Source organism: Rhinolophus hipposideros (genome assembly GCF_964194185.1).
Source record: "Rhinolophus hipposideros genome assembly, chromosome: 21".
In the NCBI taxonomy this organism is placed as follows: Eukaryota; Metazoa; Chordata; class Mammalia; order Chiroptera; family Rhinolophidae; genus Rhinolophus; species Rhinolophus hipposideros.
Genome location: NC_138067.1, coordinates 7,012,071 through 7,035,963, shown reverse-complemented (window position 1 = coordinate 7,035,963; position 23,893 = coordinate 7,012,071). Strand labels below are relative to the sequence as shown.

The 23,893-nt window shown below is 45.3% G+C and overlaps 1 protein-coding gene across 1 annotated transcript in view; it reads right to left on the bottom strand.

Annotated features, from left to right (window-relative positions):
* The window catches only part of CHD9 (chromodomain helicase DNA binding protein 9), a 150,157-nt gene extending 136,386 nt beyond the window's left edge, over positions 1-13,771 (bottom strand). The window contains exon 1 of the mRNA XM_081031658.1: positions 12,788-13,771. The gene's annotated coding sequence lies outside the window, so the exon portion shown is untranslated. The remainder of the gene's footprint in view (positions 1-12,787) is intronic.
* Positions 13,772-23,893: the final 10,122 nt, after the last annotated feature.

The window sequence follows — 23,893 nt, the reverse complement described above, 5'->3', positions numbered from 1 at the left end:
ACTTTTCTACCTCAGGAAAAGAATCTGAAAGGAACTTTTAGTTGGGTCAGTAGTAAGTCAAAACTGACGTCACATGAGCCCCTGGGAGTTGTGAAATTTCCCTATCTCAGTCAAGAACACAGGTGCTTTTTAGAACAAGAGTGAAGGATGTCACTAGAAAGCTCTTTAGCCATCCTTTTCAGGCTCTTGCTCAAGCAAATAGAAAACAGGGCTACACAGGCTTTCAGCTGTAGCTTAAAGCACCTCAGAGATCATTGAAAAGCATGTTCAGTGCTGTTTTCAAATCTAGAGACTGCTGATAATAACAACATCCGAAGGACGTGTTCGGCCAGGCAGCTATTCCTCACTCTCACTCTTAGGCCTATTTAATCAGCGCCAGATCTTAGAGTCTCTACATTTTATCTAGTTTATCCCCTGCTTTTAGCCAGGAATGTGCTTCAAAGCACGCTCCTACTTGACAGTTCCAATCTTCCACTGTTCTGTTTTAAGAAACAGTTGCTTGTCCTAGTCTCAAAAGGTCTCTAGGAGAAGGAGGCTTTGCTGTTTACCTTGATAAGACCTCCCTGAGCACCTCACTGCCTCTCCTTGTGCGTCTGCTTCTCCTTCCATCATATAGGCACTCCTGGAGAAGTTACATCTAAATCGTTTGGAGGGATCCAATGCAGGAAATGCAGCTGCTATTTAAAAAATAAGTTCATTCACAAATATTTAAAGAGTATTTGTGCCATGTCAGGCACAATGTTAGGTGTTGTGAATACAACAATGAATAAGACACACGGGGTCCTTTGGCCCCATGGCAAATTATTTTATGAAGTAAATACCCACTAATCAATTGTTTTTATTAATTTTGGTAATACTTAATCTCCATTTGCAGGTAAGGTAATTAAAAAACCATGTATGACCTATACCACATAGCCTATGAACTGAAGGAAACTACAGACATGTCTTTTCCTAACCAACTGGTTTGTTTTATAGGCATTATGGGCATCTTATTTCAAGAAGAAACCCATCCTGGTGCAATTTAAATCCATCTTGTCTTGTTTAAGTTTCAGAAAAAAAAAGAGAGAAAATTGTACCCGGTTCCCTCTGAATATTTCTTGACTTGTTTTCCCCCATTAGTTACAGGCATGACTATAATTTGGTCACCATCTTTCTATGATCCCTTTGGCCTGGCTTCACACGCCTACGTATGTCTTGAAAGGAGCTTATAAAACTCATATATACTATTGTCGTTAGGAATAAAACAAATCCTTTAACGATTACCACAGCCTTGTAATTTTTAAAAATAACTTGGTGAGTTTTTTTCTTGTTGCATATGGATGGCTTAAGAAGGACTATCTTCCTTATTAAGATCATCTTTTGAGGTACTCTCATTTTTATCAGTGCATATTATCTTATTTAAAAGCATTTGGAGGGCGGCCAGGTAGCTCAGTTGGTTATAGCATGGTGCTCATAACTACAAGGTCACCGGTTTGATTTCAACATGGGCCAGTAAGCTGCGCCCTCCACAACTAGACTGAAAAATGACTTGACTTAGAACCAATGGGTCCTGGAAAAACACACTGTTCCCCAATATTCCCCAATAATAGATAGATAGATAGATAGATAGATAGATAGATAGATAGATAGATAGATAGATGATAGATAGATAGATAGATAAAAGCATTTGGACATTTTGGTTGAGGATGCGTCTTAATTATAGTTATTTTCTTTGCACTGAACTCCATGGTTTGTTTTACAGAAGATGAGTAACATGCCAAACCAAGTTAGATGATGGAAAAAAATTTTTGTTTAATTTAACAGCAGAAGGATCTTAGAAAGTTTTGCTGCAAATAAGTCACTGTAGCTTTTTTCTCTGGTTACCGTTAGATGTTAAGCAGTTGGTGACTTTGCACAATTTAAGTACAAGTCGTATGTGAAAACAAGGAAAGGAGATGGGTCTATGCATCTTCAGAAAAGCGCAAACATATTTAGGTCTCCTGTAGGCATGGATTTGATTTCTCCCACATTATAGAAACTTGACAAACATCTCACCTCCCAGAAAGTTTGGTTAAGTAGAGACCTCAGAAACAGTATGTCAGAGACCTGAATGTCTTCCAAAATGAGGCCAGTTCTGCCACAGTGACAGGCTGTGTTCAAGTGATGTTTAGCAACCAGATAAAAGACTAAAGAATTAGGCCAAATGTTGTGCATCTCAACTATGTTCTTGATTTTTCCCCTTGTCATGGTTTATCTCAATGTCATATAGGACTGCCTAACTTTTTCTCACAGTCAGCAATTTTGCCTACTAACGTGGAGCCCTTTTTGTCCAGCACATGCTACCCTGGCTCCTGAAGGATACTTCTCTTATTTCCTCTTCGGAGTGTATACGATTTGGTAAGAACATACTGAGTAGTTTGTGTAAACTCTAAGAAATGTCAGGCTGGCACTTGCTCACTCTCTGCCACTCCTATTTCTAGATAAACAAAAGTGACTGCAGTCTTTTCCTGTTCCTCAAATACACCACTCTCCTGGCCTCAGGACCTTTTCACCTTCTGTTCCCTCTGCCTTCTCATTGGCTCTTGATACAGCTGCTCCTGCTGGATCGTAACAAAACCTAGCTGCTCAGAGAGGCCTCCCTGGGCCCATAATTGTTGTTTGTTTCCTTCCTAACACTCATCACAGTCCTGTTTGTGTGTCTATTATTTGTCTCCACCCATTAGAAAGAAAGCATCTGGAGGCACAGACAGGCTCAGTCTTGATCCTAGAAGTATCTCCAGCCCCTAGAACACAGGGGCTCAATAAACGTGGTTTACAGACCAAACTGTTCACCCGACAAACCTGCAACGTGCTGGCAGCACGAACTGCTATCTGGGCTTATCCCTGGAAGCCCCTATCAGAGATGCTCAAACCTTACTGCATATTAGAATCACCAGGGAAACTTAAACATTACCTTTGCTTAGACTCTGCTCTGACCTAGGGGTGATGGGTCTCAGGCATCAGTACGTTTTCAAAGATCTTCGTGTGATTACTTGTGCAGCCAAGGTAGAAAAGTACTGCTCTAAGAAACAAAGAACTGAATAATTACCCAATTACCAAGTTCTCACCCTCTAGGTGAATCCTTGCTCTGTCACCTCTGTCTAGGGCAACCCAAAGCATTCTTCAGAGTACTCTTGTGGCTTCTAAAACACTCATTTCATTATCACAAAAGGGCAGAATTAGGCACAAGCCAGGTGAAAAATTAACCTCTCAGGAAAGAGACTTGGCATCCGAGTAACCTAGCTTCATCTGTTAGAACGTGCTCTGAAAACCTCAAACTAAAGGCAGAAAGTTCCAGCACACTTCTCTCTTCCTTAGTCAAAAAGAAGTCTTTCACAATCTCCTTCTGTAGAAGTCAGAGACAATGAATGAATCAATCAATCAACCAATCAATCGATCAATCAATTCATCAATCAATCAAAGAATCTGAGCTGCAAAGCAAACACAAAGCAATGGTCCTAGAAGAAAGTAGAGCACAAATTCCATCTTGTTCCCTGGAGGAAACAGGCCAAGTAGTGGGGGGCTCAGAAACACTTATCCATGTTTTTTGTTGTAACAAACTCTAAACTTTAAGGCCTTATTTATAATTGGGACCTCCACTTTCTTTTTTAAGGGAAAAACAATGGTTATTCATGTTTTTCTTAAGCCATGCTATTAATAAACTGCTTTTTCCTTTATTTTTCAAAACCACCACCAGAGATATTAACAAAAAGTAGGTTCATGCTGAAACTCAATTGGTTTCCCCTCCAGTTAGAAAAGCTAAGTGGCTGTAGTGAAATGGAGAGGACACAGGATTAGAGGTAAAAATATCCGAGTTACAGTCAGGGCTCTACCACTTGCCAACAGAATAAATGATCAGCAATTTTTCTTGCCTGTGGAATGAGAATCACAACCCCTACACCTCCTGCCTCACATTGTTGTTGTTTCTTATAGATAATGTTCACAAATAGTACTCTATAGATAATACTCTATACTCAACATTATCTATAGATAATGTTCCAGTGTGCAAATGAAAAGTATGGGTCTTCTGTCTATTAGGTGAACTTTTACTAAAGCAAAAATAAAAAATTTCAGTGGTGAGAGTCATTACAAATATTGACCTAGGACATACTATGTGCCCGGCAAAGCGCTGAACAAAAAAATTGTGCGTAATCAAGACATGTTTTGTGACACACTCTGAGCATATACCCACCACTAAGGAAACTGAACTCATTAGACCAGAACAGCAGATGGATCTGTAAATGGGGAAAGTGATTTCCTTTGCAGCAGGAGAAACTCAGCTCAGCCACGAGCAGAAATAACATGGAAAAGTCCGCTCGTTCATCCCCCAAAGTCTGTTTCCACACGAAGATCGAAAGCCCTTTCATTTCCCACTGAAGGTATCCAGGTCATGGAAGGCACGAATTAACCCTCTCTCAGTTAAGATTTGGGCAACAAACTTGAATAACTGTGAGTTAACAGCTTTCATTTAAGGTTTTCAATACATAAGAGGATCTGGAAAGTTGAAAGTTAAAAGCAGTTTTGCAGTTGATGGTGGGACGGTTTAAAACAGGAAGACTCCTGCCTCCTAATTTCTCAAGGCTAGAAGCAACCTTACAGGTCGTCTGGTTGTGAGTAACAGGTATGGGTTAGAATCCTACGTGGTCCAGGTAAGTCTGTAACCTCACCTAGCCTTACTTTCCTTATTTATTAGTAAAATAAACACAAAAATATCTCCTTTTCAGGGTTAACAATCTGAAGCTTAGAGCTGATGTACGTAAAATCAGCACATATGAGGTGATCAACAAATGATAACTAATTTTAAAAAGTCAGTTGAGTGATTTTCAGAGGTTCGAGTGTAAAGTTGCAGATCACTGTCAAATGTGGATGTAATTTATCAAATCATTCGAACCAGGAAAAGTTTTGTTAGTGGCAAAAATGACTACAGTGTATATGAGCAGTGAAACATCACACACACAAAAAAGAACACATCTGTTCACCAACACAAAGAAAGAACCCCACCCCCCAGGCCAAACAAGCTATTGAACTGGTGAATCTTCCCATAATATTTGTTGGCTACTTGGTGATTTGAGGTCAGGTCTAGCAGCAATTCGAACTAGACAAGCAAATGAAGAAAACCAGCGGGCAAATGAAGAAAAGACTATTATTCAGATTAGCTGTAGGCCTCACAGAGTTTGCAAACCCTTACTAATAACACCAGAGCTGATAAACGAATTCAGTGATTTTGAAACTTTTTTGAAAGCTGGGAAACTCTTTCTTCAAAAAGAATTTTTTTTTTTTTTTTTTGGCAGAAGTTCAAGATCTAAAACACAGAAAAGCAGAAGCCCCAAAGGGGGGAAAAACACACACAAAAAAACAAAAAACAGAACAAAGGCCTAGCTGCCTGGGATCCCTTGCCCAGCCCCACCCCCTGGAAGACATCTCTGAAGACTTCCTGTGCTTAGCGGGGTGCATTCTGAAAACCCTTACATCCAGCCCCTCATTCTGCACAAGAGGAAATTAAACCCCGAGGGACTATGAGACCCACAGAAGGATGCACAGTAAGAATGTGAGCGGATCGAGCTAGGACCTAGGGCTGTTGAGTTCTCAGTTCAGCACTTTCTCCCACTCCCTCGGGACTACTCAGATGTTACTGAGTTTTTCCAAAATAACCCATTGGTAACACAGACAAGGCAGAACCTTAGAAAAGGGGTCAACTTGGCAGAGGTCAACTCCCTGAAAAAATGTACCGTCTCAAACTGTCAGGCAATCACATGTCCCTCCTTTGCCTACCTTTCCTATCATGTTCCATAATGAACCAAATTATCTGTTTATATCAGAAATCACAAATTGGCCTTCACAATTTATCCATCTCGAAGTCATTGCTGACATTTAAACATCGGAAGATTTTGCCTAAAAATATGGATTTCCAGCTTCTGTTGAAAAGTGAGAAATGCTAGCAACATTGAAAGCTCATACCCAATTGACAGCAATCCCAGAGATTGTCCCATGCAGTCTCCAGTTTGTCACAGTCCCCACCAGTCCCCACCTGCTGGTGTCCATTATTGTCTGTCCCCTGCAAGCATTTGAGGTTGTGACCCAGGGTCTAAAGTTTATGTCTATAGAAGCATTTTCAATAATTGAACTTGAGGAACAAAAGTAAACCTAGGATACAGACATAGGGGACAATCCATTTTCAACAAATGAGGTGAATGTCATCACAAATAATGCTGTTTTCCTGCTCTGATTAAGGAAGAAACTTTCCGAGTTTCCTGACTCGTTAACTTTTCTGAGGGCTGTGAAATTAACCAGAGCTAACAAAGGCCCAGAAGTGCTTTCTTGTGTGTCTCCATCATCTCCAACACAACTCCAAACACGGGAAGCCACTCAGGAGACACATTATTAAACCACACATCAGCCTGTTTCCTGCACCCCAGGGCACCTCACTCCACACTACAGTGCAGAGGACCTAGCTGAGAGCTCCAGGGTCACCCCCAGGACAGGACAAGAGGGGCACAGCGGGAGACATGAGAGCAATTCTTAAGGAGCAGTTCAGTCCTGCTCTCCAGCAGCAACCATCCAGGCTCTCATGTCACATTCTTGCTCTCCGCATATACTTCCTCTTATTCAAGCACCTTACTACCCTCCCTTCTTAAAACTTATAAAACTATTAGATAAACAAACTCGCACAAAGGTTTTAAGAGTTGATAACTGTGTATTTTTATTTTAGCCTCTGGCCCTAAAAGTGTGTGTTACTGATACTGGAATTTTAGGACTCGTGATCAGTTGGTGAAAAGCATGTTTGGAGATAAAAAAAAAAGCCCTTACTCTCAAACTATACCACCAGGGAGGAGGTTTATTTCCTTTACCTGAAGGGCCATCCTGAGACCATCTCCCTTCCTTCAGGACTTTGTTCAAATGCTACTTTCTCAGTGAGGCTTTCCCTAACCACATTGAATTAAAATCGTGGCCTCTTCCGTCCATTCCACACTCCCCACTGCATCCCTGCTTCATCTGTCTCCATTATACTTTGCACCATATGATATACTGTGTTTTACTTGTTTTTTTTTCCTCTACTTTTACTAAAGCATAAAAGCTCCGTGGGATAAGGATATCTGTCTGTCTACCGTATCTTCAGGGCTGTAGCCGTGCCTGGTCCATAGCAGACACTCAATAAAGGTTTGTTAAATAAAGAAACTTGTGCCCAAGCCGCAGGGTGACAATTACTTCAATAATTAACAGAGGCAAAGTAGAGCTTCTTGATGATGAAAGTGACGACACACTTTAAAGCTGGAAGGGAGCTCAGAAGTTCTGATGCTGTCTTTCCTTTACATATACATGTATCTTTTGGAAGGAACATACACATTTCATTTCCGAAATATTGTCAAGGATGAGATACATTCTTCTTTTTTTCATAGAATAGATGTAGGGTCGCCCATCTGGGGAGCAGGATGCTGAATAAGGTGACTTTTTTTTTCAAACTGTTACAGTATAACCACATCATATGCAAGGTGTGTGGTGTGTGGTATGGTGCTGTGCGTGTGTGTGTGTGTGTGTGTGTGTGTGACTGCTGCATCTTTAGATTCAAAACCTTTCTCCTTTTCCTCTGAGCTAACAACGATGGAGCTCAGTTTTTTTAATAAAAAATGTGTCCTCATATATCCATGCCATAACACCTACGCAGAAGCTGTTCCTGGCTACTTAACTCTGTGGCACTACCTTCCAGCTTTCCTTTGAGAAATAGCTGTTTATTGTTTTTTGTTGGTGGCGGTGGTATTTATACCTTTTTACTATGGTTCTTTAAATTCCTCAGACAGCACACTTAGGAAGCTTTGATTTATTTCCCAAATACAAACATTAGGAAGCCTGAACTTCTGGTTCAAGGGTTCTACCCTGGCACCAAGGTCAGAACACACATTGCCTAATGGATCCCAGACAGCTCAGATTCAGGGGTGCCAACACAGGCGCTATTTGTGTTGAAGTAACTGGCCAGAGTGCCGAGCAGAGGTGGGCACAGGAGAACACTGAGAAAGAGACTGTGTCAGCACAAGAAAAGAACCTCTTCAGAAAAGTTCTCATCACCATCACCATCGTGACCAGAGATACCACCAAGAAAAATTTTAAGACCCAGAGAATGTAAGATTAGGTGACCAACCCCCAGATTAAAGGAGTGAGAACAGAAGTGAGAAATGACCCACCTTCTAAGTACCTGAATTTATGAAACTTAATGCACATAAACTCATAGTAGAATCTCAATTCCGGTCTCCATTAAAAGGTGCAAACTATCCTATCGAATAACATACATGCAAGGTTATTCATTGCAGCGCTGTCACTAATGACAAAAGTTGGAAACAACCTAAGTGACCATCTTGGAGGCCTGGTTAATCAAATAATGGAACACCCATACAACGGAATACAATAAAATCATTTTTTTTAAAGAAATGAGAATATTCTTTATGACCTAAATTAGAATTATTTCAAATGAAAAAAACCAAGGTGTGAAACAATAGAGTATTTTACCATGAGGGAAAAAAGGCAAAACAAGCACACACACATACAACTATATTTTCTTGTATACGTATGAAATATCTCTGAAAGAGAACATAAGAAACTGAATCACTGGCTTATTCTAGGAAAGGGCACTGGATAATGGGGGACAGGGTTTGGGGGAGACTCCTCACTGTATACATATATATATCTTTTGGAATTTTGAACCCAACAAATGTAATTCCTACTCAAATAAAATTAGTATTTTAAAGAGAAACAAAATTAAATAAGATTTTAAAAATTAATTAAGCCCTTCTTTATCTAAGGGGTATAGAAAAGAGAGTTCATTGTAACATTCTTGTACCATATCTGTAGTTTTTATATTTTTTTCTTTCAAACTAAGAAGATTAAAAAAGGAAAGAAAGAAAAAGAACGCTGCTCTGGGCTAATGAGTTGGACGTCCCCAGCAGAGGCTGCCAAGGAAGTGGGAAGTACAAAGACAATTTCCTTGCTTCAAGTGAAGTATAACCTACACTGGCCTGAGAACTGAGGGTGAGTGGAAATCCTTTCTTTGCTGCCATCAGGCAATGGGTTTTCGACGTTGGCATTGCAGTTTCTGACTGTGCTATCAGAATCAGACACAAACTTCTCTAAAGAAAACAGCCAACTCTCCCCTGTGTTGGTTAAATACACAGGGAGAAGAAAATGTCAGATGACCCTTTTCTTCCATGCTTTGATAACAGAGCAGATAAGATGCCAAATATGTCAGAAAGGACTTCAAAGCAGGCAAGGCTCGGATTTTGGAAAAATTCTCTTGGCCATCCCTGGGAAGAGGAGCAGCCCCTAGAGGACTCATACCAAACAAGGTATTTCCTCTGTGTGGGCTTAGCAAGAGTCCAAGTGCAAGGAGGTCGGTCGTTTATAATGAAAGGGTGAGTTAGGGAGAGGAGAGCAATGTGGATAAGAGTCGTCAGCGTACGTACGTGTTTCAGTCCTGACTCTGCTTCAACCCTTACTGTCTGATCTTCATGTTCTAAGCCTGAGTAGCCTCCTCTAAAAAATGGAATCATAATTGCTGCCTCACCTACCTTCCTGGGCTGCAGTGAGGACCAAAAGATAAAAATCTTTAAAACTGTAAGGTACTAGAGACGAATGTTAGGTTAATAATTACAAGGCGCATTACCTTCTGGTGACAATTACAAAGTTTTCAGAGGGTCCACTATGATCTTTAGGATCAGACATGGCAGAACTTTCAACCCTTCAACTGTTTTGGGACCCAGGGCAAGACCCCTGACCTCTCTGAGCCTCAGTTTCCTTGCTGCAAAATGGGGTTAAAGCCACCAAGTAAACAAGGTGCCTATGAGATTTAAATGGCACAACCCATATGAAATGCTGGGCCCAGACCTCAAAGGGTAAGTTCACCTTTTCTGTATCTTGGACAATGAATCCTGGTCTCAAACAAGGAATATGCACTTCATTTGTTGATTTGCTTCATTCCTCAAACTCTCTGTATTATCTGCTCAATTTTTCTGTAAATCTAAAACTGCTCTAAAAAAACAGGCTATTAAGAAATAATTAGAGTATAGAGTATAGTGATCGAGTAAGGGGGCTCTGGAGCCAGACCACTGGGGTGTGAATCACCGTTATGCCACTGACTAGCTGGATGGCCTGGGGAAATTATGTAACATCTCTGTACTGCAGTGTCCTCATCTCTAAGAAGTATGTATATTCTTGCTACTAATAACAGATAATGATGATTGCTATTGGACATTGTACTCATGGGAACACAGAAGACAGGAGAGTTTAAGCAAAGTACTCTGAAATCACCTCCCATTATCTTAAATGTAGAGAAAGTTAGGCCCAATGAGGTTAAGTAACTCTACCACAGCCACTCAGCTAGTTAGTGAGAGAGGACTAGGGAAGACCAGCCAGGACTAATGCGAATGTTCCAGATTGGGAGCCAGTGTTTTTCTACCACCCATGCTGTGAGACCAGAACGAAACTTGAAAACTGAAGTGTCCCCAAGCACCAGAGCAGATTCCAGAAGTCGGCTGGAATTGGCAAAATAATTTTGCACATGCCTGACCTCCACCCTCTTCCTACGTCCCATTTCTTATGGCGCTGGCCTTGCCTGGACTACAGGTGGGTCTGTCTTCCTGCAAATTTCAGATTTGGAGTTCGCGGTGGAGACGACAGGGCATGCCACATCCCTCACCACCCCCACCCCCACAAGCCACGTGCATTTCTTTGTGCTTGAGAATCTTAAACAAGAACCAGGATTGAGTCTCTCAGAGCAGCACCTGTAAAGGGGCAGATACAGGCTGGGTTGGGCCTGACCTGTATACAGCACTGAGCCTCTCTTTAGGAAAGGAATACCGGACTTCAAAACGAGCTACCTGGCCTTGGAAGAGATGCATGCAAATGAAGGGCTCAGAAGTTTAAGCCTAGTCAGCTTCCAGGTAAATCCAGCTCTGCTCCTCTAGATGCCTGATTCCCCTCTTCCCTCGGCCTCTTCCTTCCTTCCTTCTTCCCGTCTTCTTCCCTGCCATCCCTCTCACTTGTGCTAACCCTGCCATCTAGCACCCACTGTGCACCCAGCAGTTAACTTCCTAAGTTTGAATTCTGGTTTAAAAATTGGACTTTACCTCACTCTGCAGATTTTTACCCAAATGATGATAAATGCCCAGGTTTCCTAGCTATCAGGGAATAAAAGGATGTACCACTAACTTGTGGGTGGTATGTAAACATGCTGTGTAGGGCTGCTTGTCAGGCCTGGTAGATGATGATGTAGCCAGAGGCTACAGTTTCTCTTTACATTTATAAACACACCCAGAGGAAAGTCTCTCCTATGTTTGGGACATTCCACTAATAAAAGAATCCCCTCAGAGGGGAGAGGGGGGTAGGATTTAACAATCTAGAGAAAAGAACATCATCTAGTCACACATAATTATATATAATTAACGTATGATCTTTACACCCATCATCTGATCGAATGCTCACATCACCTGATGGTTTTATTAAAATCCCCATGTGACAGATTGAGGCCTACAGTGGCTTGCCAAGGACCCAGACCCACTAACTGATAAAGCTAGGCTTTGACGCATGTCGCCTAGCTCAGAGCCGTCTGATTCAACGGGGATGGTGATCTCCAATTAATATCTCTGTTTACAGGCTTGAAGCCCAACGACGTGGCTGAAAGTTTGATTTTGAACACTTCCCTTTCCCACAGCACTCCCCATTATCCTCACATCCAGAGGACACAAAGACCGCACAGGCAGCCACTGCACAAAGAACCCATAAACAGAGTAAGGAGAGGCCATTTCTTGGCATGTCGGAGATGGGAACTTGTTCCTTGTGGGGGGGAAAGTTCCCTAGGCTGGGATTATCCAGATGAGCCATGGTTTGCACGCTTTGTCACCTCTCCCTTCCCCCTGGGCAGCAGTATCACCCAGCCCTGGAGCCAGCACTGCATCTGTCCTTCAGAGCTGTCCCCAGCAGCCCGCTCAGTCAGGCCCTGGCACCCGGCCACTGAGCCCAGGGCGGGAGGGGGAAGCGCGTGTTTCCCAGTGGCTGTCAGCTTTCCCAGCTGACTCAACTCACCAGCCCGGCCTCCCCCGCCCCCGCGCACAGCTTCCAGCCTCCTAACTTTCCATTTCCAGGCCTGCCCCGCATTCTCCTTCTCGGAAGGGGAGCATCCCCTCCTACTGCCCACGGTGCCTCGTCTGCCGCGTGGGGCTGCCAGCACTGCCACTTGGGCACCATGCCCGCTGGCCTGGCCGGCCCTCGCTCAGGACAATTCAAATCGGCTGTAATGGAGAGTTCGAAATATAGGTCAAGGTGCTCTCGGAAGGGCCCAGGGGAGGATCACCTGACCGGGAGGTGGGTGACTCAGCGGGAAGGGAAGGGGTGGGAGCCGGAATCTCCTGGCCCGCAGGGCCTATGGGAGGAGGTCAGGTTGTCTCCATCTGGCTGCCTGGCAGGGGAAGAAGCTGCTGGAGAGGAAGGATAAACTGACCTCTGGTGACCTATCTGAGGTGGAATGGAAATCCACTCCACTGTGGGCTGTCACCTTGGGGAAAGCTGAAGCCACGCCCAGGTCAAACTGTCTCCGAGGCTGCAGAGACCTAATTAGCTGCCTCCCCTGCCACAGGGGGAAATCAGGTGAACAGAAGGATCACCCCTCCCTCCACCCAGGCCCCCCAAAAGAACCCGAAGCCACTGGTGTATCATCCAAAGGCAGCCATCCCTAGAAGAGGCAATTCGGTTTTCCCCCCAATTAATTTTGAATATGAAAATTACTAACCCATTTTATTTTACATCTCTGCACCGCAGGGGCCTCCTGTCAAGGGTGCGGCAATGGCTGTTGTTGCTGGAACAGCAGCTGCTCTGTCTGAGCCTCACTTCCTCTGGCTCCAGCTGCAGGTTCCTCCAGGCCAAGCGGGGAGTTTCCTGAACCTCGGGGCTTTGGCCCTGGCTAACAGGTCACCCTCACCCCCAGCTGCTCACCACCCTCTGTGAGTAGCGCTTCTGGGACTCCCTGGTTCCATGAGTCAGAGCCAGGCTGGAGACAGACAAGCAGGCTTCCTTTATTAAATCAGCCTCCTGCCCTATACACCACAGAGGGAAGCTATAATTACTCCTTTGGCCGGGCTCTGAGAACTGAGCCAGACGCTTGACTAGGAGAGATGGTTCCCAAGTCCTGCCTGAAGGACTCAGTTTGAAAATACAAATAATGGCCAGGGGTTCAGACTGGCTCGACATATGTCAGATGCTTTGCATAAGTAATGGGGGGTATGGAACCTAGACACTGATGTAGATTCTAGAAAAACTGCTATATTAAGGCTGCCAGGAGTGTTTTGTTTTGCTTTGCTTTGTTTTGTTTCACTTAGTTTTGTTTTGAAATGCCTCCTGCCTCATTGCTAATCTTATCTAACTCAGGCTGCTCATTGCTGATGTTGGTTTTTAAGAGATAAAGGAAATGGCAACAAAACACTGTTTTGGATCTTCAGGACTGTTTTATCCTTTAGACCTAAAGACACAAAATCTCAGGTATACAGAAATGTTTGGAACCTGAAACCTAAAAAAAAAAAAAAAATGTTGATCCAAAATGAAAAATAAAACTGCAAAATTAAAATAATATAGTCAATCTTCATTAACTGTTTGATTTAGTATTCATTGGTTCATTTCTTTCCTGCCTTCCTTCCTTCCTTCCTTCCTTCCTTCCTTCCTTCCTTCCTCCCTCCCTTCCTCCTCCCCTCCTTTTCTCCCTCTTTCCCTTCCTGGATACATAAACATACATTTATTCCATTAACTCAACAAGTGTTTGTTGAGCTGCTACTTCGTGCCAGGCACAATTTGAGGCACTAGGGATAAACCAATTAAAGATACAGACAAAATTAAGCAGACAACTATTCCTGTCCCTCTGGGTAAATAATAGACACAATAATGAGTAAATTATATGGTATGTTAGAGATAATAAGTGTGATTGATAAGAGAGAAAACAAAGCAGACTTAAGGGAATTGTTGGTAAAGGCGGAATTCATAAACATCTTGCGACGTTTGAGAACAATTTGTAGGTTAGATCTCAAGTCTGCATAACAATTATTGAGAAATCTTATAACCAATCATAAATGAAATGAGTTACATTTGACAAGAGCAAAATTATAAAAATATTTAAGCTTTGTTTATAACCAAAATGTGGGTGCATTTTAAACATACTTGACAGGAGATAAAAAGTAAAAGTGCCATAGCATTTGACCCTACCCCTGGTTATAGGCAGGTAAAGGCATTTCATTCAAGTATTTATTAGACACCTAAAATGGAGTGGTTAAGACTTGAGTGTCAGATGCCAGGCTTCAGATCCTGGCTCCATCACTTACTATTTGTGTGATTCTGGGCAAGAGACCTAATTTCCGTTCCCCATCTTTTATGTGGAGGTAGTATAGGGGGTCATATGCCTTACAGGGTTTCTGGAATGATTAAATGAGCTAATAAAAGTCAAGGTGTTAGTTAGCATAGCACCTGCCACTTAGTAAGCATTCAATAAATGTTATCTATTATTACTGTTGTTATGATGACAATGGTAATAATGAGGTATTAAGCGCTTTTTGGGTCCTGGGGACCCGGGGCTGAACAGGACAATGGCACGGTCCCAACTGAGAGAGGCTTCGTAAGCACCCTGTGGGTCATTAAATCCTCACGGCCCCCTTGTGGGGTGACCCCTGTGAAACATACTTGGATAGCCAACAAAAAGGAACAGACCACAATGAGGCACCACTTAATAACCTTTCAGTTGGAAAATTTTAAGAAGTCACGTGTTGGAGACGATGTGGATCAAGAGGACCTGTATCTGTTCGTTGTTGGTGAGATTACAAATGGTTTCGTTCGTGTTGATTTCCAGGTGATGTGTGCGAGTGGTCAGCTCAGCACATTCAAAGTGGTGGAGAGCCGGTCACATCTCAAATGTTCATTGATAGGAAAATAAATAAATACGTGTGGAACATAGTAGAGAGGACTGTAATAGTGAACACAAATGGACCACAACTCTACGCTACATTCTGGATGGATCTTACCATTATAATATTATGAGAAAAAAGTCAGCTCCAGAAGGGTATATACAGCAGGATATTCTCTTAAGTAAGGTAAAAACAACAAAATCTAAACAAGATGTCTTTTAGAAAAATATATTAAGTACAATTATTTTTAGAAAAGCAAAGGAATGGAAAACTGAAGATGCAGGATGGAGAGAGGGAGGCGGTTATAGGAAGAGCAGGACCGCATAGGAAGAATCGAGTGGTGGGTTCACAGGTGTGTACTGTATTACAAATAAATAAGGAAACAGACAAACAAAAAGTAACCAGATGCTTGTTGTGCAAGGTCCAGCTGAAGAGGAAGGAATGGCATGAATCAAAGATTATGAATAATCCTATGTATGTGGATTCAATTAAAAACAAAATTCTCCTCGTGGGACTGTTATGAAACACACCTCGGAAGGGTGGATACAGGACACTGCAGAAGTTAGGAGCGTGGTGTTTCCAAGGAAGATTAGGCCAATTGGACCTTGGAAGTGGAAACCCTTTCATCGGTGACATGCTGCTGTGCAGGTTTCGGACCTGCAGTTAGAAGGTGGTTTGAGTTGTCCCTGGGATGGCTGGGGTCTGGACATGTCTGTGGTGGAGCGCTGGTCAGCTCATGGGTCTCTGTGTGCTGTGGCTGGTCCTCAGTGCCCTCTTCCTGGGGTCTTTCCTGCCAATGCCACTTCCCCCAGGACAGACTTCCACTTCCTGCGTGTGGTGTTCTCTGACAGGCCCAACCCTGCCCTGCCTAGCCCTAAGTAGCAGAATGCTGGAGTGTGCAGAGAACCCCCATCCAGCGGGAGTTCTGGGAGCTACCCAGAGAAGAAGTCTGGTGACTGAGCCCATAGCCCCGGCCATCCTCGCTCCTGCTGTGGGGAGTGCAGTGCAGGGGGAGCCCAGGGGGAAGGCTGCCATGGCTAGGGCCCGTGCGCCACTGGCGGGAGCAAACACTTCTTCAACGAAAAACATCTTCTTGAGGCCCCCGAGGCTGGCACCAGGCAGGGGAACCCTTGGTTAAAGCCTAGCTGATTCACTGACTTCACGGACAGAAATAACTGGGACTCTCAAGGGCCCACGAAGGGTGGTCCCACCTCTCTGTGCTTCTGCTGTAGGGTCAGGGCTTTCAGGACGATGGGAGCTGCTTACATGGCCCCCACTCTCCATGCCTCAGAACAATCGTTAGTGCCTCCAGAAACTGGAGTCAAGAAAGACCCCAGATCAGGTTGTAGCTGGGCAGTTTCCAGGTGGCCCACTAGCTTAATTCTCTAAACCTCAGCTTTCTGTCTATATGATGGGGACAAGCATATTGCCCATGTTTGACTTAAAGGCATTAGGGAGGAAGGACCACATGACATAATGGGGAACCAAAGTGCGTATCAAACAGAAAGGTGCATCACATGCGTACTAGAATATAAGCCCCCTGAGCCCTGAGTCATGTTTGATGCCATCACTGCTGCACTCACAGGATCAAGGACAGTGTTGGCTCATAGTAGATGCTCAATAAAAATACTTCTTGAAAGAATGGAGCGTTACAGATTAAAAATAATGATGATGACAATTACTAACGTCAATTGCCTCTGGACTATGTGCCAGGTACAGTGCTAGAAACTTTACGTAGATAATTCCATTTAAGCTTCACAACAACTGAGTGAAAGAGGTACTAGTTGTCCTATTCTGCAGGTGAGTTCGTGTGATTCAGGGAACTCAGTGATTTTTCCAGGGCCACACAGCTAGCGGAATAGGTTGTTACCCACGTGACATGAATCGGCGGGGTCAGAGGGGCTTGCCACCTGAAAGCAGAACACGGGGGGGCCTTAGGGCCTTAGAGGCCACCGTGAGAATCACTGGATTTTCATACTCTTCACGACTCCAATATTAAAGTGTGGATGCCTCTGGACAACAGTTAAGCTAAGTTTCTAATCGGGATAATCTGGTTTAGCTGTTTGCTTCCTAAGGGTGGACAGTAGGATTCTTTTGCAGGGACAGGATTTTGGGGGGCTGGGGTGCCTGGATGAGGGGGGGTGCTCATGACAGACAGGGGTGTTGCTAGGAAGGCAGCTGAGAACATACCCAAGAGGCATGTCGACTATTTTGTTGAGAACTGGCTGAGGACTTCAGGAAGGCAAAACGGTGTTTGGGCCCTCAAATCGCCTTCATGGGGGATGGGGGGAAGGGAAGAGTGGCTGTTTAGGAGCAGCTGAAGGCCCCTGGGAAAGAGCTATATGACAAGAGGGGTACCCCTCCCAGAGAAGGGTTGTAGTACTGGGGAGTTATCAAAGGGGGCAAGCTTTAGTCTTTATGATAAAAACATATTCAGACATTACTTGTGCAGTTAAAACTATACTTCAATAAATGAAAAACTACGTGAAGCGAGGGTGGGGGAAGGTTGAGCAAAGGTCAATGGATTGGACTCTCCAAAGCAACACAGCTTCCAAGGCTGCACAGCCTGCGCCAGGCTGCAGCTCTCCAGGGCTTGGCTGATTTACTGGAGATGAACACGGCCCCTAGGCTTCCCGGGGCATGCCGGCCAACGAGCCTTATCCACAGCTGGGGGGAGTACTTGCCTTTGCAGCTGGCACCATCTCCCTGCCTCTGAGCCTTCCTCAGGAGAGACTCATTATGCAGTTTGGTCACATGCCCTATGCATTTTAATGAATGAGTCAGGGGACAGACTCAATTTGAAAGAGGAATTGCAGCTCTCAGGCTGGGTGAAGGGTTCTCAAGGGATACTCTCACAGCTTGGCTATTACAAGAAAAGGAAAGAAGGAAGCTGTTTCCATTTAGAAAAAAGAAGGGAAGGTCTGGAGAAGGAAGGTCAAAAGGAAGGAAGGAAGGAAGGAAGGAAGGAAGGAAGGAAGGAAGGAAGGAAGGAAGGAAGGAAGGAAGGAAGGAAGGAAGGAAGGAAGGAGAGAAGGAAGGAAAGAGAGGAAGGGAGGAAGGGAGGAAGCAAGGGAGAGGAAGGGAGGAAGGAAAGAAAGAAGGAAGGAAGAGAAAGGTGCAGAAAGGTCTAGAGTTTGGAACAGAGGCAGCCTGCCAGACACTCCCTTGCTGCTTTGCTCACCACTTATTTACTACAAACACTGAGTGTTTTTTAAGTGCCAGGCACTATACGAAGCACGGGACTTACAAGACAAACGAGAGGAGTTTGTACAGAACCAAATCAGTTTGGTTACATTAGAGTAACTACAATAAGGGTGGAATTTGGGAGGTGGGGAGGGCCAAAGGAGGTGGTGCTGATTCCTTCCTGTGAGTACACCCACAGGAAAGGGGGAGACGCCCCACGGATGGTCAAAGGGCTGTCATCTCTCAAGCATGTCCCACACACCAGACCTGGGGGGAGTTCCACAGTTGGTCTCTCATTGAATCCTGGCAATAATCCCATGAGGGCAGATCCTGTTACTGTCACATTTTTTCACAGATAAGGAAACTGAAGCAGAGAGAGCAACTCGCCCAAGGTCACCCAGGGATTTGAACTCAGGGCTGTCTGACTCCAGAGCTCTTGGCAGCTCAGTTTGGTGCTGTCAGCCAAGCACTGGATGATGGGGAATGCTGGGGAAGGCCTTTCCCTTCCCAGGCTCCCTTCCAAGAACACTCTGAACCCCCAGGAGGAAGAGGTTGGTGTGAATCCAGAGGTAGTCAGCGCCAACCAGCCTGGGAGCGGATCTGAAACCTCACTGAGGGGGGGCCGTGTGAGCCAGAGAGCCCAAGGGCAGCGGGGAGAGGAAGAAAGCTCAGCCTCACCGCGGTCAGTTGGGGCAGCATGCCTGTTTCCAGCCTCCACACCACAAAGCACAGGGTAGCAGATGCTCAACAAGGGGCGTGTGGGAGTGAGACTTACCCTTAGACGGCAGGCGGGCAGGCAGTGTCACTGAATTCCTCAACAAAGCCACCTTGGCTTTGAACTTTGAGCCAGGCTCTGCTGGAACAGGCCATCGGGAGGTTGGAAGGGTGGCACTCACCACTGTGGAGAGGTCTGCCATCCCCCTGCCCCCAAGGAGAAGAACACAACCTGGGAAGAAGCCAAGAACTGAAAAGCCACTGCACACCCACATTCTCACAAATTTTTACAGCTGGAGAAAAAGAGAAATACACGAGCACAGCAGGACTCGGGGAGCCTGGGCTTCGTGCTGGAGGGAAAAGCAAGGCCACCTGCCATGAACCTGGATGGCACACAGACACAGCCAGCTTTCACTGAGCGATTCCTACACGCCAGGACTGTCACACACATTATCCCTTTGAATCCCCACTGCCTGCTTGTGAGGGAGCCACTGTGATTTTGCCCATTTTACTCCAGAAGAGGCTGCTCTAACTTGCCAAGGTCACATGTTTTCCCTGCTTCTGGTTTCCGTGAGGAGGGACTTTCCCTAAACACACTTTTTGTCTTTACTCTCACTGCCCATGGCAATGGGATGACTTATCTGACTGGAAGCCATGGGAAAGCTATCCACAGGGATCTGCTCTGCTCCATTCTCCTTCCAGGCTCAGTGAGGAAGCCAAGTTTATCCTCACACTGGGCGACATCCTCCATGCTAGCTTCAGTGATAATTAAGGTGGTACTTTGGCTCTCTGCCATTCCTTTGTCTTTTTATCAGTGCGTTCAGGACTTGGATGCGGAAGAGGGGCGCTGTTTTTTGGAATGCTCTTTGGAGATCCAACACTCCGCCTTAGGAGAATCCTGAGAGCTCTGGCCAAACCACCCCCACTTGACCCGGAGATTCTGCCCTCCCTCTCCATCTTGGCAAGGGACACTCTTGGCTCCAGGACCAGTCTCCCTTGGGAGAAATCAGCCCTGCAATGAGCACTGCCTCCTCCCCCTTTTTCATAAACTGGCATATTTTTCTGGGACAAGGACAGAGTCAGAATTGAGTTGAATTGTAGGACACCCAACGGATGTTGCAGAGAATTCCTTGGCGGTATAATACCCCACTCCCCCACTCCCTCCAACCCATGGTGGAAATAGGGTATAGAATTTTTTTTTTTACCACCCCTGGACTTTTCCCCTTAAGGTAGCAGCCAAATTCCCTTTCTGGTCAAAGGCATCTTAGGTTGGCATTTCTGTCCCTTGCTACCAAGAGAATCCGGAGGGATACAGCATTACCTCCCTCATTTAACCTTTCTGATAACTGAGCTAAGAACTGTATCCCCCCCCCCCCCTCCAACACACACACTTTATGGATGAGGAAGAGAAGCAAGGCACAGAGAAGCTACGGGATATAAGTAGTAGAGGTGGGATTCAAGCCACTCCCCAAGGACTCAGGCACAGACCTGAGAGGTTCACGCGCAAAGCTCATCGCCCACTTCAGTCAGCAGCAGAGACCCTGCTGGAAGTGGAAAGCCCTGACTCTCCTGCAGTCAGTGGATGAGGGAGGACAGCATTCACTGGTGTTTTCTGCCCCCGGGGGGGGGGGGGGGGAGGCCCTCTTCCTGGAAAACTGTAAATACCAATAGGAGGAGGAGCTCAGTCAATTCTTAAAGGGCTGAAGCTTAATGTCAAGAGCCTGGAGGGCTTGAAATGGTCCAATATCTTCTCCTTTCCAAGGATTGGTGTTGCAATCTCCACCTGTTAAGAGTTCCACTCTTTTTTCTGAAGATACTGGGCTCTGGTAAAATGCAAATACGTCTCATGCCCCCCAGGCCTTACAACCTGAGCTGCGATGGGTCCTGATAGTTTTGTAGGAATCATGATTTTGAGAGGGTTTTAGGGCACCAGCTGCATTGTGGGGATGGTAGGTGTGGCACTCTGGAAAGGGAAAAGGGACATCTGAGGATGGGATAAGTATCAATTAGTTGGGTGAGCAAGTCAGCCCTATCAATTTAAAAGTGGGATAAAACAATAGGATTATCTGGGATTTGCTTCAACATAAGATGGGGAGGGGGATAGTGGGTGGAGATAAGAGGAAGTAAGATTGGCCATGAGTTGATCGTGGCTGAAGCTAGGTTATGAGTGCATGAGGGTTTGCCTGTCTACTTGAGCATATGTTTGAAATTTCCCATAGTGATTTTTAAAAGTATGATGAATAATTTAAAACACATGTTTTGTGCTTTATTCACTGCAAAGCCCTTTACACTTATCTTGTATGCACGTCACAATCTTTCCCCCCAGTTTGAAGATGGTGAAACCGAAGCTCAGAGAGGCTGTCCTTTAGACCAGGTGGAATTGAGAGTTGAACGTGGGTCTTCCAACTCCTGTATTCCAAGGAGAGCCTGGGGCAGGGGGCGGCAGAGGCGGGGATGGGAACCAGGTGAACCAGCCCTGTGCACTTGTGTAAGACTGGTAAGCCACAGACCCAGCAGGGCCTCAGGGAGTCAGTGAGTGCACAGTGGAAAGCTCCCAGCCACCAATTTCACGTGCTCCTTGGTAGTTAAGAAAACACCAAGTGTAGCTCAGCAGGCTCTGGACCCTTTCATGGGCATCCTGAGAACTGTTGTCTGAACATGTGGGTCTGATAAAGGGAGACCCACGTGAGCTTCCCTGCCCCCTTTCCCATAACTATTTCCTCCCTACCCTTGAAGCTCTGTGCGTGTGGCTGTTTTCTTTCCTCCCCAACATATGGATTCCCAGCTCCTATTTCAAACTCAAACGCTCCTCTGCTATAAACTCCCCAAAGCTCTCAATTTCCTTTTTCCATTGCTCATTCTTTCCTAAAGTGCATGAAAAAGCCTCTCTTAGCTCTGTTCCAATTTCCTTGTTTATGAAAGAAGGGCAAGGAGAACAGTGATTTCAATGATCAAGGTTAAGTGAGGCCCAATACCTTCATCAGGAGAACACACCTCAAGAAACTAGGAGATCAAAGCCTACCAGGTACGAGAACAAATCAGGAAAGCCCCGACTCCCCCCACACCCACATCCCAAATACTCATCCTGCAGGAAGCCTGACACAGGGCCATCTGCTCCCTTCAGCTGGCTGAAATGTCCTTTTTGAAAGGCACTAATGGAATCGAAAAAAGGAAAGTCACGGGCATGATTCCCAGAAGGTTACTGCTGAAGTGGGAGTGTCTTATCTGGAAAGGGAGAAACAGGTCCCTGCCTGCTCCTTAGCCAAGGGCCCTTTATTTCTTCATGGTAATGATAACTTACCCCTTAAAGGCAGAAAGAGCCCAGCCCTAGGCTCTGAAACACTAGACAAATCAGCATCAACTGGGGGCAGGAAAGAAAGGTGGTTCATTGCATCATCTAGGGCCTAGGGCACAGGAGGTCCTCACCCAGGCAGAGGTCACAGACCTTCAGGTGCCTTCAGGGGCCCAACAGGAAACATAAATGACCCCATGTGGGTCGGGGTGGGGGTGGGGGGTAAGATGACAAAAGGCAGCTGACCCTGGTAGCCAGCGGAGCAAAGGGTGGTAGCCGTGGGGACTGGGGACAACAAGGCCTCTCTGAAAGGAAAGCAGCTCTTCACCGCTGGCTGGTTACTGTCATGGAAAAATGTGACCCCTGTGCTGCCAGAGTGCCCGTTTTTCCAAAGAAGTGGAGATCTGGATTTTACATGAAGTCTCCCAATTTGGCAATGGGTTTAAATGAACAGTATCGCAAAAGCCAATGTTATGAGCTCAATAAAATCTGTCTGGCAGTCTGAGTTCACCTGAGCACCCCCGTTTGCAACCCCGACAGAGGAAGTGGGTCCCCTCCATCTGCAGTGTGGCAGGCAGCGCCAGGAGAAGAGGCCAGAGGTCAGACGGAGCTACAGTGTGAAAGGCCTAGCAGGAGGAAGGTGTGCTTGCAGTTCCCAGGCTCATAAAACACTTTCAGGCTGCTGTCTGTTGAGCTCTAGCTGTCAAGCTCGAACTGCCGCCAGTTGGGTCCCTACCAACACCCCTCCCAGCCCAGTCAGAAATTCTCCTCCTTTCCAAGGCCAGTTCACGTGGCCAGTTCAGAGCTTTCTCTTTGCGTAAGGCAAGCCTTCCCATCAGCTTCTGACCGACCTGCAAAACCACTTAAAATTCACCTGCCCATAGAGGAACCAAATGACCCCTTCTTTGCTCTCATACTTGGCAAAATCATGACCAATCACTCTGTATATCTGAGGAGCTGCTTTTCGCCCCCCAAAACAGATGGTGCTTCATGGGCAGTTTCTGTTCCTTGTCTCTGTGAGAGACAAGAGGGAAACCAAGGCATAGAGTTGGGAGCCATCTGCCAAAAGACACGGTTATTTGGCAGGCCTCTGAAGAGCTGGCGGCACCATGCAGCAAGCTATTTTTAAAAGTTCAGGTGTCTTCCTGAATTGTGCGTAATAAAGATAAGTGGAATTTCCTTACAAAGGGATGGTACAGTAGCGTGCAGAGAGAGATGAGGAAAGATTTTGGGCAAAGGTATGATAATCAAAAATTTCCCCCTGGCATTATCTTTACTCCGCCAGGTAGAGTCTTTTATTCTAGCAATTCCCTACATACAGGGAATGAGAAAGGCGAGTGGGGGGAAATGACAAGAGGAGACATTTCAGAGCAAGGGAAAGTGTACTGCACAAGCACTGCAAGCAATTGCCTGCAGGAGGGTGTGTGCGGGAATCTTTGGGTGTGTATGTATTTGCATGCTTAGTTTATTGCAAGCCATTTTGGTAGAAGGAGAAGTGTTGTTTCTACACTTCAGTAAATACAATACTCTCCTAAGAGAACCTTCCTGGCTCTAGTCTCTCCCCCATTTTCCCAACACACTGTTGCTCTTCATTTAATCGATATATATATATCAAGCACCTTCTCAGTATCTGGCTCTGTGAGATGCACTGAAATGACATTAGTAAACAAGAAAGACATTGCCCTGGTCCTCAAGGGGCCCGCCATTTAAGAGGGACACAGACATGTGATTGGGAAGTTGTAATCCAGTGGGGTAAGCATAAGCA